The sequence below is a fragment of the Canis aureus genome, chromosome 30 (genome assembly GCF_053574225.1).
Source record: "Canis aureus isolate CA01 chromosome 30, VMU_Caureus_v.1.0, whole genome shotgun sequence".
Lineage (NCBI taxonomy): Eukaryota > Metazoa > Chordata > Mammalia > Carnivora > Canidae > Canis > Canis aureus.
Genome location: NC_135640.1, coordinates 36,762,453 through 36,776,780, shown reverse-complemented (window position 1 = coordinate 36,776,780; position 14,328 = coordinate 36,762,453). Strand labels below are relative to the sequence as shown.

At 48.3% G+C, this 14,328-nt stretch overlaps 1 protein-coding gene across 1 annotated transcript in view; it reads left to right on the top strand.

The window, feature by feature from the left end:
- KCNJ6 (potassium inwardly rectifying channel subfamily J member 6) overlaps positions 1–14,328 on the top strand; it is a 270,925-nt gene that overhangs the window by 147,662 nt on the left and 108,935 nt on the right. The gene's annotated exons all lie outside the window — the stretch shown is intronic.

The following is a 14,328-nucleotide window of genomic DNA, read 5'->3' as shown; positions in this document are numbered from 1 at the left end:
AGTCACAGGGGCACCTGGGTGACTCAGTGGTTGGGCATCTGCCTTTGGCTCAGGTTGTGATCCCAGGGTCCTGGGATCGAGCTCCGCATTGGGCTCCCCACAGGAAAGCCAGCTTTTCCTTCTGCCTGCGTCTCTGCCTCTCTCTGTGTGTCTCTCATGAATAAATAAATTAAATATTGAAGAAAAAGAAGAAGAAGAATCTTCTTAGATGTAAGTCCAGCTCACATCTAAAAGGAGGGGAATTAAGATCCACTTTATGAAGGGACAGCTGTCATAGTGGTAGTTTGCAGCCACCACAATGTGTTTGATCAGATGAATGCATAGCAAATACATAGATAAGGTGGTTGTGCAACCATATGAAAGCAGGAAGGAAAAAAAAAATAGGGTGCTAATATGGGGAAGACCAGGACGGTTGCTTACATAGCTTGATGGGGGAAGGCCTTCTGCAGGATGAGGAGAAGCCAATGATGGGGATAGCGAAGGCAAGAGCAGTCCAGGTGGATGGAACTGCAGCTCAAGGGCCCTAAGGAGAAAAGGACCTTCAGGGCTTCTGGAACATCTGTGAGGGCAGGTGAGTGTCGCCAGACCCAGGGCAGAAAGGCAGCATTGCACCTCCCTTCCTGGTGGCACTTCCCTCAGGCCTTCTGCCCCGGGGTGCAGGGTCAGTCCTCGCCCAAGTGGCACACTCAAGAACAGTGGGGGGAGGAGGGGCACCAGGAGGCACCACAGGCATTGGGAGGAGACAGAGGCCTGGGCGGCAAGCCCGTGCTGGCCCAGCAGAGAGGACGAGGGAGGCGAGAGCAAGCCATGGCCGGTGATGTGCCTCGAGCCAGTCAGCTCTCCCGGGCCGCTGACCCTGCCTGACCTGGAGCCAAAAACCTCCCCCCAGCCTTGAACTCGCACCTGTTCACCACTGAACTGAGGGGCACACGGTGACCAGGAGGCCCTGAAGAAGGAGGCTCAGATGAGGGTTCTCTTCTTACCACGTGACCTCTACACCTCAATTTCCTCGCCTGCAAAATCTCTAATACTTAGCAAATGATTCTTAATTAAATGAGCCAACTCCTTTGGCCCATGAGCACTGCCTGGCAAATATTTAGGGATTTTGTGAACTGACGAGACTGCTGAGCTTGCGATCAGCAGCAATAGGAGCATTTATACTATGGAAGTCGGCAAACACTACAAATCAAGGCTTCTCCCCCGCCCAAACCCCCCCCCATCCCATCCCCACCGCCCCACACCCCCTCCGGACAACTGGTTTACCCGCCTGCCAAGGTGCATACTCTTAAGAACTGAAGGCAGGGGTCATATTTATAGCACCTGGCACAGGGAACCACTCCCCAGACAGCTCCTATTCATGTCTACACTCCCACCAATGCAAACGTGACCTCATCCTTTGGGTCCGAAGACCTTGGAGAAGTCACATCGCGTGCGCCCTGCAGACATCTGAACAGCCACCTTCGTGGTGACCCCTACTCCCTATCCTCACAATCCTACTCTGTCAAGGACTTCAGGCCCAGGAGCCTGAGAAGAGAGCTGGCCTCCCTGCAACTCCCCTCGCCACAGCCAGGTGAAGCACACCCCCAAAGCAGCCCGGGGACTCCTCCCTCACCCCACACCTGCACACCCTCTCCCTGCCCACTGAGGACCTGGGACTGCCACTCCTCTACACGATGCTAGGCTGGCAGTCACAGGAGGGGAGGGGAGCAAATTCAGGGAGACGGAAAGGAATCAAACCCCAAGGTCTGAGACTCTGAGGCCCTGTGTTGTTTTTTCCTTTTAATTTAAATTCAATTTAATTAATATATAGTATGTTATTAGTTTGAGGAGTAGAATTTAGTGATTCATCAATTACAAATAACACCCAGTGCTCACCCATCAAGTGCCCTCATCACCCAGCTACCCCCTTCCCCATCCCTTCCCTCCACTCTCCCCTCCAGCACCCTCCTGGTGCTTGACATGGTGCATAGCTGCAAAGCAGGGCAGGCTTGGCAGCTGCCAGGCAGGCTGCCCTCCCGAAGGGAAGACAGAACTGTGGGTGCTCTCTGAGGGCTGGAGCCCCCTCCCCAGAGGGGCCTCTATTTGCATGCTCATGAGCCACCTGCTCCCCGGGTGGCAAGCCAGCCCTCCTCCAAGGGTGCATCTCTGACCCTGGGGCCTGGGGCCCACACAGTCTGTCAGGGGATGGTCTCACGCTCCCTACATTTATGATAAAAGGGTCCAGGCTTTCATTTCCGACGGAATGAACAATGGTCTGGGATACGGTTTATTTTCTTTGGGTCAGTTTTATGCTTTTGTTCATGTTTAATGACAGTTCTCCCCAGGTCGTTGGAGGCCAGCAGGCACCGCGTGGAGGGCCAGGGGTTTGACAAGCAGACCCCGCTAAATCCCCACCCAGCTTCCAGATGAAGGCCACCATCCCTGTTTCTGGATGAGGGAGCTGTGCTGCCAGCCATCTACCCATAGAACCCAAAAGAGCTTTAATCCAAAACCATCTCCATGAAATTAACCCCAGCGGGCATTTATTTTCTCTCCCAGTGTCTACCGAGTGACCACATACAGACGCTGAGTAAAGGCTCAGACAGCCTGTGCCCTCTGCAGGAAGTGTCCACCCAACACTGAGGTCCCGGAGGTTCATGGCTCTGCTGAGGGCCAACAGGGGCAGTGTGAGAAGTGCCTGGACCAACCAGTAGCCTTCACTCGGCCAAACACTGGGCTCTGCCGGCCTGCCTAGACCACTTCCTCTTCCCCATCCCCGTCACCCCAAGGTTAGACCGTTGGTTGCACCCCCACCCAACATGGCTTCTGGTGAGCTGACCAGGTCACCCCAAGGTTAGACCCTTGGTAGCACCCCCACCCAACATGGCTTCTGGTGAGCTGACCAGGGACTCAAGGAAGCCGTGCTTCTTCCTTTCTGGTCCAAGGCAAAGAGAGGATGCCTTTGCAGAGGACGCCTTCTCCCAGTTACGAACATCTAAACCACAGACTGGTCCTTCTCCCTTTAATTGTCGCTCATGACAAAGTGCACACGGATTTGCCTCTCCAAAGCCAGTATGTTGTTTTAAAGAAAACCTGGCCTCTCCTTGCTTTATTTTTGGTTTTGCTTTAAAAAAAAAAAAAAAAAAAAGGACTTTGAACTACAGATGAAAAGCTCTCAGGTAGCATTTGAAGATTTGCAGGACTTAGAAAACATAGAAAAATTCTCAGAAAAGTGTCTTCTATCCCTGGGGCCAGTTTTTCCTTGCCTTCTCTGAGAACCTTTGTATGTGTGTTTGTATATATATATTTTTTAATTTTCACTATGCCATTGAGCACAGACATTCCAGAAATAGACAACCAAAGACTATAAAAGTTAGCCAAGCTCCTTCCACAGCAGTAGAAAATTCTGTTTGACTTTCAATCAACTAAACCATTTTTTTGGAATTACGAGGTTGAGGGCATCTGGGTGGCTCAGTGGTTGAGCATCTGCCTTTGGCTCAGGTCGTGATCCCGGGGTCCTGGGATCGAGTCCTGCATTGGGCTTCCCGCAGGGAACCTGCTTCTCCCTCTGCCTATGTCTCTGCCTCTGTGTGTGTGTGTCTCTCGTGGATAAATAAAACCTTTAAAAAAATAAAAAAGAATTACAAGGGAGGCCTCACATGGGCCTTTGAGGAATTAAAATTTCTCACATAGACTTGCAGTGGATGTTTTATTGTTGAACGCATATTAGAATTGACGGGAGTTTGTCACTTTGCCACCTGGTAAGACTCTGGAAGCCCTTCGTGAAACTTTGGAAGCTGTCTCATTGCCCAGATGTGCTCACACATGCCAGCCCTGTGGCCGACGACTCTGTGGCCCTAAGTCCCTGAGGCTGAAGTCCTAGGGACAAGTCCGAGAAGCAAACACAAGCCGCCCCCAATCTTCAGGGAAGAAATCCAGGCTTTCCTCCACCATCACAAACATCTTAGGCAAGAAACACATTAGGATCAGGGATGAGCCAAACCCAGCCAAGGCTTCTCACCCTGCAGCGACACCCTGCCTCGCGTCTGTGCTGCGATTCCCTGTGTGTACAGCCCCTTCACGGGCGTCATCACTGGAATCTCATGCAACCCACTGCATGGGTGAGGAAACTGAGTCACGAGATAGCACCGAGTCCAGTGTCCTGGCAAAGTCTTAAACCAGATAAGCCAGAACCATAGGAAATAAAGGCAAAAGGTGTTTCTTCCTTCATTTTAAACTTTCATTTATATATTCAACAAAGTGATAGGTGTCGGGTGCCCACTAAGTGCCAAGCTCTGGAAAGATTCATTATTTCATACCAGAGGCTTCGTGCTATCGTGACCAGTCCAGTGTTCTGCTAACAAACTATGGAATTAGGGGGGAAAAGCCCATAAAAAGCCTCCTACTCATTTAGGTGCCACACGGTTTAAAAAAAAAAAAGAAGTTTCATTTTACTCAAACAGCACTGCGAAGTTGTAAAGTTTTGTCTCGTTGAGATCCTAGAAGCTCTCCTTTCTGGAGAAGCATCACTAGCTTAAAACAAACAAACAGGAAAAAAAAAAAAAAAAACAGGAACACATTCTCAGCGACGGACTGGCGTGGGCCATCCTTGCCCTAGAGGTTCTCTTCCCCCAATACTCTTTCTTTCACATGCCAATCTCAGAGGACGAGTTTGCACACGACATCCGAGTTTACCTCTCTGCTGGCTGCAGTATCTTATCTATTTCCCAGGCCCCAGATGTTTTTAAACATTTATGGAAACTAGCTCCAGGCATGCCATCTTTGATCTTGGACCTGAGGGAGCAGCCCTACACTCTGTCATTTAGCACATGCTCAAGAATCCAGCTCTGTTTCCAATGGAATAAAACGCAGCCAGAGAAGACGATATCATTCTACAGGAGAGAGGGGAATGATGTCAGATGCCCCAGAGGCCGGGGAGAGCGAGGCCTGAGGCCAGCCCCTGCTTTGACAACCGGGAAGGCCTCAGTGATTCTTTGGAGTGTAGTCTCTTACTTTGCAAAGGCTCCCCTAGAAAACACATCACAGTGGCAGTGTTCCTTTGTTCTGCAAGTAACAGGTTCCTCAAAGGATGAAAAGAGTCAGAAGAAAGTAAAACAGTGCTTGGAAATTCATTCTTTCTTAACATCATCCTAGTAGGCCTTTACCTGCTTTCTCTCCAGATTTCTCTTTCAGCACCAGGAGCTGAACCTGGCCAGGAACTTTGTGTTCCTACAAGGTTACCAGGTGGACCGCGTCCACCTCTCCAGATTCAGCCCTCTGCTTACCAGGCTGGGCCATACCCTCACTGTGTGGGTTCTGCTGCGTATGCCACTTACACCTAGCCAGCTTCTTCCTTCAGAAATCTGGGGGTCCCGGGAAGAAACACGTAGGTGCCCTCGGTGTTCTGATTACAGCGCGCCAGGGAACATCCAGGATCACGACTGTCATCTAAGCCAGGAAATGCCTTCTAGAGCCCTTGCTGTTCACTTGGGTTGTTTCCAAAGTTCAGAGTGCCTTGCTTCCACCTCTGGGCATCAGGAAGCCCCCCCAGATTTGCAGACACCCAGGCCGCCTTCTCAGCCTGGTGCAGGTCTATGCCACTCGTGCACACATGTCTACAGGGCCATTTCTGTTTCATCTCAGCCATACTCAGCAGGTGGCCTTGCCTCTGGGGTTGCCTTCTCCAAGGCCCTCCCCCGGTTCCTGGCCTGGCAATTAAATATCCGCCACCTTGGGCTGTGTCCCAAGCTCGAGTATGAATTCCTTCCCAGGCAGAGGGAAGGTCCCCTGTTCCCCGCAGCTTGTAGAACCCTGAATTCACATCTTAGTGTTGCTCCCAGACCAGCCTGCTCGTTGTGTAGACACCAAGGCCCAGAGAAGTGAAATGTGGGCATTGGGCTCCTTGAGGTGACAGGAAGCCAGTGTGGTCGCCCGTGGCCACCTAGCCAGGGTTCCTAGGATATAAATCCTTGCTTGTCATCAAGATTTGTCAGCAGCGATTGGTGACCCAAGAGCAGTGAGGTGGCCACGTCTGAGACCCAGGTTTTCCACTTCAACAACCCTGCCTGCCCGGTCTGCTCCCTGCTCTGCTCCCCTCTCCCTCCTCCTCCCTCCTCCTCCCTCTTCCTCCTCCTCCTTCTTCAAGGCTTCTGTTTACCGTCTTCCCTGTATCACTCTCAGCTTTCACGCCACCTCCTACTTCCCCATCTAGCCCACACTGACTTCCAATGAGGGAAGATGCTTGGTGAGTGGCCACCATCGAGTATAATCATCTCCTCTTGGACAGAGCTCCAAGTCAGGCTGCCTCATAAGCTGCTGGTCAGCCTATAGCAGCTGTTTTTGGTCAGGTGTCCATCTCTACTCAATCCGCTACCTTCTTGGTCAGGTATCCATCTCTACTCAATCAGCTACGTTCTTGGTCAGGTGTCCATCTCTACTCAATCAGCTACATTCTTGGTCAGGTGTCCATCTCTACTCAATCAGCTATGTTCTTGGTCAGGTGTCCATCTCTAATCAGCTACGTTCCTGGTCAGGTGTCCATCCCTACTCAATCAGCTATGTTCTTGGTCACATGTCCATCTCTGCTCCAAACAGCTACGTTCTTGGTCCTAGGGTTCCTAGGATATAAATCCTCGTTTGTCATCAGGATTTGTCAGCAGCAATTGGCGACCCAAGAGCACCGAGGTGGCCACGTCTGAGACCCAGGTTTTCCACCTCAACAACCCTGTCTGTTCCAATCAGCTACATTCTTTGGCAGGTGTCCATCTCTACTCAGCTACATTCTTAGTCAGGTATCCATCTCTACTCAATCAGCTACGTCTTGGCCAGGTGTCCATCTCTACTCAGCTACATTCTTGGTCAAGTGTCCATCTCTACTCTAATCAGCTGCAATCTTGGTCAGGTGTCCATCTCTGCTCCAAACAGCTGTGAGCAGCATAGCAGGGCCGATTGGGAAGGGAAGCTCATCCTGGAAAATCCTCTCTAAAGGGATCCGAGGACATGGAAGGCTCTGTGTGGTGCCCAAAGTCTTGTGAGGACACAAAGCAGCCTGTATTATGAGTGCAGTGCTTCTCTGCTTTCCACTTAGTGGCCAGCAAATCCATCGGATGCCTGGAAGGCTCTTCTCTGGGTGGCCCACCTTTAGTAGCCATGAAAGGCTGAACTGAGTTTGCAAAGGAACAAGATTCCCTCCCATAGGCTGTAGATAGCTGGCTTTCCATGGCCGCCCATTCCTTATGCTAATACACTCTTCTGAGACTGATGCATTCTGTTCACACAGTGAAAATGTCCTCCTTCCTTCCTTCCCTCCTTCCTTTCTTTCTACTTTCCTTCCTTTACCAAGAATACTCTGAGGACTTACCATATGTCATGGTGCTGGGGCCTGGGAATACAGAAGTCAAGAAAACACAGTTCCTGTCTTCAGAGACCTCATAATAGTAAAGAGCTTACAATACGTTGGTTTGTGATATGTTCATGTTCTACATCATTCTCCCTTCTGGTGAGGATTTGGGAGGAAGTGTTTTAAAAGGTGCCACAATCACACTTTTAAACTCAGTACACAGGAACTGAATCGCATTTAGTCACGACCCTTCTGTGGCACCATAAACATGACATTTAAAGGGAAGCCCATCCTCAGAGGCGGAACGTCCAGGGACAACTGGATTCCCTACAACAGTCCAGTTCCCTGGGTCGGCTGAGCAAAGAAGCACTTCTCACTGCACTCAGCAAGTGCAAACTCAGCAAACACAGGAGGAGCTAAACTTGCACTTCACTCCCAGAGCACTCGGATGTGTAAGTATGAAAACAGGCACATCCTTGTAATAACGTAAGTGCCCACTTTCCTCCTCCTCTCTCTGGGCCCCCACTAGCACCAGGAGAGACCAAGCCAATGCTCGTCAGCAATTCAGCAGGTCACACTATTCACATTTTGCTAACAAAATGCCCAGTGGTCCAGGAAGGCTCACACTACAACCACATTATGAATTATTTTCAGCATGAAGAATTCCAAAGAGAAATTAGACAATTAGGAAATGTTCATGAGATCAAAGGCAAATGCCGTGGCATTCTCTCTGGGTGTGTAGCTCTGTCTCGCTTGCACTTGGACTTGCTCAAGCTGTCCTGTCCGAATCTGACCATGCCTTCCCTGCTCTCAAAAGGTGCTCTCTCAGTTGTCCACAAACATCTTCCAAAGGACATCACGGAAACCCAAATAGAAACAGGATTCTCTCATTTCAGAGGGTGTATAGTTAGCTTCATTGATTTCCCTAACACTAAATCCATATAAAGGGCTTCTTTGAGCGTGTAGCAAGATCACAGCTTTCGACAGCCAGTTCTTACCAAGTTTTAGTTTCTAATAAAACTATTACAAAAATATAGGCTTCTGCACTCAGCTACCAATAAAGCGGCAAGCAGTTTTTAATACATAATCCAAATGTGTTATCCCACAGATAAAGATTCAGAGCAGTGGCCTTTTAGCACAGCCCTTACCTCTACTCAGATACCCTATTGATCACTCACACTGGTTTGGAGCTCCTTGGGTGACAGGATGAGCAGAGTGGGCAGGCAGGATTATTGCCCTTTGACAAATAATACTTTCTGGCATATTGGCTCCGAAGACAGTGGTTTGCCCTGCTTCCTATGCTGCCTCAATAGATTATATCCTTGCAGCAGGCTAGAGGACTTCCTTAGGACTATTTTTCAACCTCCAACATCTTTTAGATTCAATCTTTTTTTTTTTTTTTTTTTTTTTTTTTTAGATTCAATCTTTAAGCTAATAGACTAGAAGTCACTCAGGATCGTGACCCACAAACATGACTTTCATAGTTCCTTGCAACACGATGAGCTTAAACTTGAAACGGCCCTTTCCTCCAGCATCTAAATCCTCTTGGAAGATGGCCAGGACATCCCTGACATCTCTGCTTTGTCTCACAGCACAGTTACAGCCAGGTTCTGGGCATGGGTGCAATAAAAGTTCCATCTCACACAGCCTAGTGACAAACCAAGTCCACGTGTGTTTATTAAGCAGCTCCTGCAGGGTTCTGTGGCATGTGGCATGGTGCCACATTCCATCCACTGCTAGAGGATGTTTCTTGTAGTTACGTTGCTGCTTGCCCGGCCTTACCCACGTACATTCATTCTCTGCCCAGGTGTTTCCCTCAAGCAAAGCTGAGCTACATGCACAAACCTACGTTCCTTGAAAGAATGCCAATACCTGCTCCTGCCCTCTCTCCCCGGGGCAAATATGCCCTGTGACCAGCTACATACGTGCTCCTGTGCAACCCAACCTAACACCTACCTGTCACCTAAACTGCCCATGCCCAACTCAAAAACTAGAAACTATAGAGATTAATCTATGCATTTCTAAAATTAGTGCCTCCTATTAAAAAAATGTGTGTGCATATGTGCGTGTATGTGATTGAGAGAGAGATGGATTTGAGGGTTAAATATTCACTGCCTACTCAGAATTGATTGATTGCTCCTTATCTAGTAAAATAGCACAATGCAAAGATCACCTTGAAATATGTAATGCTTCGGTCTCTCCTACGGTTTTATCCCTGCACTTTTCCCTTGTCATTGCAGCTCCGTGGCTTCCAAGTTTAGATCAATAAAACCCCAGTGGGGGCACTCAGACCCACTGAGCTTGTCCTTTGCACTACAAAGCCGAGTACAAATTTTAGTAAAGTGGGCAAAAATTAAATTAAGCTGCAAGTTCCTGGAGCAGCTGAAACTTCAGGGTACTGTGTCGGGAATTTAGAACCAGTGGCAGGAGCTGAAGCCCCAGTCTAATCTGAAGGAAATCACCTCTGAAACCTTCTGTTGAGACCAGACCCTTGTTATTATGAATACTGATCTATTGCCAGTATATAATTTTGCCATATTTTCATCAACACAAAGCCAAGCTCTGAGAAAAAAAAAAACTCAAAACACTTGTGTGATTTCTGTGTTTTAATTCCTGATATCTGTCTCTGAAAGCTTTGTCTCCTCCTGTCCTTGAAGCCATTGAGCTCAGTCCCCACCTCCTTGCCCACCACTCCACCTTGTCCAAAACACAACTGAAAACCTATCTCTTGGGAGCACTTGACGGGATGAGCACTGGGTGTTATACTATATGTTGGAAAATTGAAGTGCAGTTAAAAAAAATACATATTAAAAAAAAGAAAAAAGAAAACTCATCTCTTTTACAGGCTTGCTCTGACAAGTACAGTTCTGCAACAATTCACATATTCTTTTCCCAGCAGCTGCGGATCTGCTTACAGCCCTTAGGTGCAAGACACATCACCATCCTAGATTTCCCTCCATGGCGCTACACTAGCTCTGAACATCTGCTGTCCAGGGCTGGAGAGCCATCCTGTATCAGCCATTACTGAAGGACACCACCTCTCTGTGGGGTCTTATGTGGTTCACAAAGTGTGTCAAGGGACTTCTGGTCTACACAATCCGTTTGAAGGTGTGGGACTGTGTGAGCATGAAGTTCGCTTCTCCACATCCAGCAAATCCACCAAGACCTTCACTGTGTCTCCCATGGTCTTGGCACCATGGCAGTCTCATGTCCCCCTGTATTAGTTTCCTTATGCTGCTCTAGCAAAAGACCACAAACTTGATGGCTTAAATAACACAAACCTACTATCTTACAATGTTGTTGGTTGGAAGTTTGATGCAGGTCTCAATAGGTTAAAATCAAGCTTTTAGCAGGACTGTGTCCCTTCTGTGGGTCTTAGATAGGAAAGAAACCATTTCCATGGCTGCTGTCTTCTACAAGCTGCCCACATGACCAACAACAAGGGGCTGAATCTTTCCTGTGCTACAATTTCTGGTTGTCCCTCTTCTCCCTCCAAGGACCCTTGTGATGTCATTGGGGACACCAGGATAATACAGGATAATCACCCTGTTTTAAGGTCATCTGGTTAGCAACCTTAATTCCATCCACAACCTTAATTCCCCCTCATCATGGAAGCTGCCATAGTCACAGGCTCTGGAGAATAAGACGTGGACATCTTTAGTGGGCCATTGTTCTGCCACACATTCCCACAGAGGTCTTGCCACTTCCTGTGTAATGTTCAGACGCTCATGTTCCCCTACTTGCAAACCCAGCTCCCTTCTCCAGGTCTTGGGATGTCTGCCCCTAGCAAGGCCTCTCCAGCTTTTCCTGATTAAACCCCAAAGTTTCACCCCTTTGGAACAACCCAGCTCTTTGACTCCCACGGCCAAGACCTTGGAAAGCAAGAGACCTTTAAAGGACATCTCTAAGGCAAGACACAGGTCCCTTCTGGCCCTCTCCTGAGAGGACAGATACCCACCCCTTTCAAGGAGGGAGAAGGGTCAGCTAGTTTCTAATTGTCTTTCCTGCAATTGCCTTCTTGTGCCTGAACTCCTACAGTGTGCCTCTTCCTCCCATTATCCTTATTTGGGCCTGGAGCCACACCTTATAACCCTGGAACCTTCCACCAGGGCTTACACAGTACTCTGTGCATATGTTCAAATGTTCCATTGATTTCACACCAACACAAGCCACAGTAGAGGCTTTCACTTTATCTGGGCAGGGCTCCAAGAGTCATAAAAAGTATAAAAGAATGTAGGGCTTTGCCACCAATTCCAATAGCCAACAAAATCTTATCGCTGGAAAGCTTAAAACTGTTGCTTGGGTTCTATTTGGACACAGTGTTAGAACATTAAAAAAAAAAGTTATAGAACCATCAAAGAGAATAAAGGACAACTTAGGAAGCATGAAAAAGTTGTAGACTATCACTCCAAAAGTTTAGTCTTAAAGGAAATGACATCATTCATTCATTCATTCATTCAAGAAATATTTATTGAGCACCAATTATGTGCCAGGGCCAATTTTAAGCTCTGAGTTTAGGGTCACAGGAGACCTCATGCCCTGTCCTCCCCACAGTTTAATCAGAGGGGAATTACTCAGAGCAAAGTGAGTCTTGTGAAGGATATGGGCTTTGACCTCAGACAGGATGTTGGTCATCCAGGCAAGTTAGTGGACTTTCCAGATCACCAACCTGCTGGGCAGAAAGAGGGAAACAGCTTTCTCAAAATTCCATGTTTGGTTTGAATCCTCATTTGTGATGCCTGCTACCCAGCAGAATCCTAACACCTTCCCCTGGGCCACCCCTCCATCATGCACCTCCAGTAAGCCTGGTCTCTAGTCTTGAGTGTCTTGGGACTCTTTCTGAGAAACATTCCCTAGGAGAGAAGTTGCCAATCCTGCAATGCTCATGCTATTTCTTGCTGTCCTTACTTCAAGAATCATTTTATCTCCCTCTCCTGTTTGCATTATTACTATAAATCAAGGGAAGTCTTTTTGAGAGAGACATTGGAATGGGAGTCCTGCCACTTTTGTTGCCCTTTTCACTTCCCAAGAGGACATGCTTGGTGAGATGAAAGCCCTGGATGAGGCCTGTGAACTTACCAGTGGGACCACTGAACAGTTTATGGCAGGGAAGACACATGGTCAGGTCTGAAGGGGAGATATGTGGAAGTAGGAGAGCCTGGAGCCATGGCCCAGACTTGGATGTGAGGGACCCATAAAATACCTGGTTGGGCTGATGACTTGCATGTGAATGTGTGTTGAAGCACAGAGATAGCCAGAGAGATGTTCGCTAAAATGTTAACAGTGGCTACCTCTTGCTGGCCGGGCCCAGGGTGAGGTTTTTACTCTCTTCTTTATACTTTATACTTTCCTGGGTTGCTTGAAATTTTCTGTGAGGATATGTTATCTTCATAATCAAGAGAAAAAAAAAACAAAAAAAAACCTTGTTGCTGTTATTAGGTAAAAAACTGGCAATGACCCTGAGACATTGAATATACAAATGAGCGATGACTGAACCACAGAAATAAAAATAGAGCTTTGACCCACAATCTGCAGCAACATGCCCAGGAGACCAGCCTCTTATGTACAATAAGCAACTGAGGAAGCCGGCCTGCTGTAAGTCACGCTGCATCTCTAGTAAAAATCCAGGAAGCTAAACAATGACTTCCATAACCATTGGCCCCAAAAGGCCAAGACATGATTAATAACTGACAGCTTCTCTAATATTTGTTTCTTCTTCCACCTTAGCACAAACTAGAGAAAGCCAAGTATGCACCCTGATTAATCACACAGGATGTCCCACTGCTAGCTGGCTGCCTACAGCTCCTCCAGACAGGTCTGTAACCCTCATCAACGCCTGCCTGAAGCCCTTCCTTTTCTCTGCCATGAAGCTTTCCCACTCCCCTGCTTGCCTTTGGGTCTCTGCCAAAATGCAAGTGCCATGGCCAGTAAATACCTTGCTGTAGCAATCTAAATAAATTCTAGTCCTTGCTTTCTCATTAGTTGGGCTTCACTTAATTCCTCAACCCGAACATTCTGTTACAGCAGGGATAGCCAAGAGGGGCCATGCGGAAAATCTATTAGAGAGAAGTCGTGGGACTTAGGATCTACTGGCAGTGGGGTGAAAGAGAGAAGCAAGGATGTCTCCAGCTTCTGGTTTGGGGTCCTGAGCACATGCTGGTGCTGGGGTCATGTAAAGAGAAGGAACACATGGGAGAGGTATGTGTCAGGGTGTTCAGGAGACAGGAAGCTCACATGATTGTGGGGGATCAGAGGAGGGTTAGAAGACTCTGGAGATGTGAGATAGGGTAGGGGAAACCAGCCAGGCATGGCAAGGCACCCCAGGGCTGGGAACAGCTGGAGCCATCATCACCCTGAGCTTAAAGGTGCAAAGAAAGGAAACTCGACAGAACCACTGAGTGAGAGGATGGTGGTAAGGAAAGGAACTCAGTCCATTTCAGCTCAGCCTGGGGCTTAGAGGCCAATTCCATTTTCCACCTGCCCTTTGATGTCCTGCCAGTGCCTCCCTTGAGCTAAACCCACCAGGAAGCCAGAGGACATGAGAGACAGTGTGCATCTGTAAGAGCCATTCTCCTGGGATGCAGAGTACCAAAGGGGTGCAGGGAAGCTCTGTGGGGGCAGATGGAGAACTGCTAGCCCAGACAGCATGGAGACGGTGAGTTCCATCTTGAAAATGTTCACTTTGAGGACCCTATGGGAAATCCAGGCAGGGATATCTTGCAAGCAAGTCAACACGGCAGTGCAGAAATTAGAAGAAAGATCTGAGTTGCAGAGCTAGATGTGATTTAGTCATCTAAATACAAGGAGAATTTCAGAACAGGTGACCTCTCTCTGAGAAAGTGAGGAATGAGAAGCTGGCTGAGGACAAACTCTGGGGCTCCTATATTGAAGCAGAAAAGCAAGAGCAGAGGTCAGGAGAAGCCACTGAGAGGAAGAACTGATCAGAGACCCAGAGACACAAACGAGATCGTTCATCAGATTCCCAGTCATACGTTTTAGCAGTGAAGTCT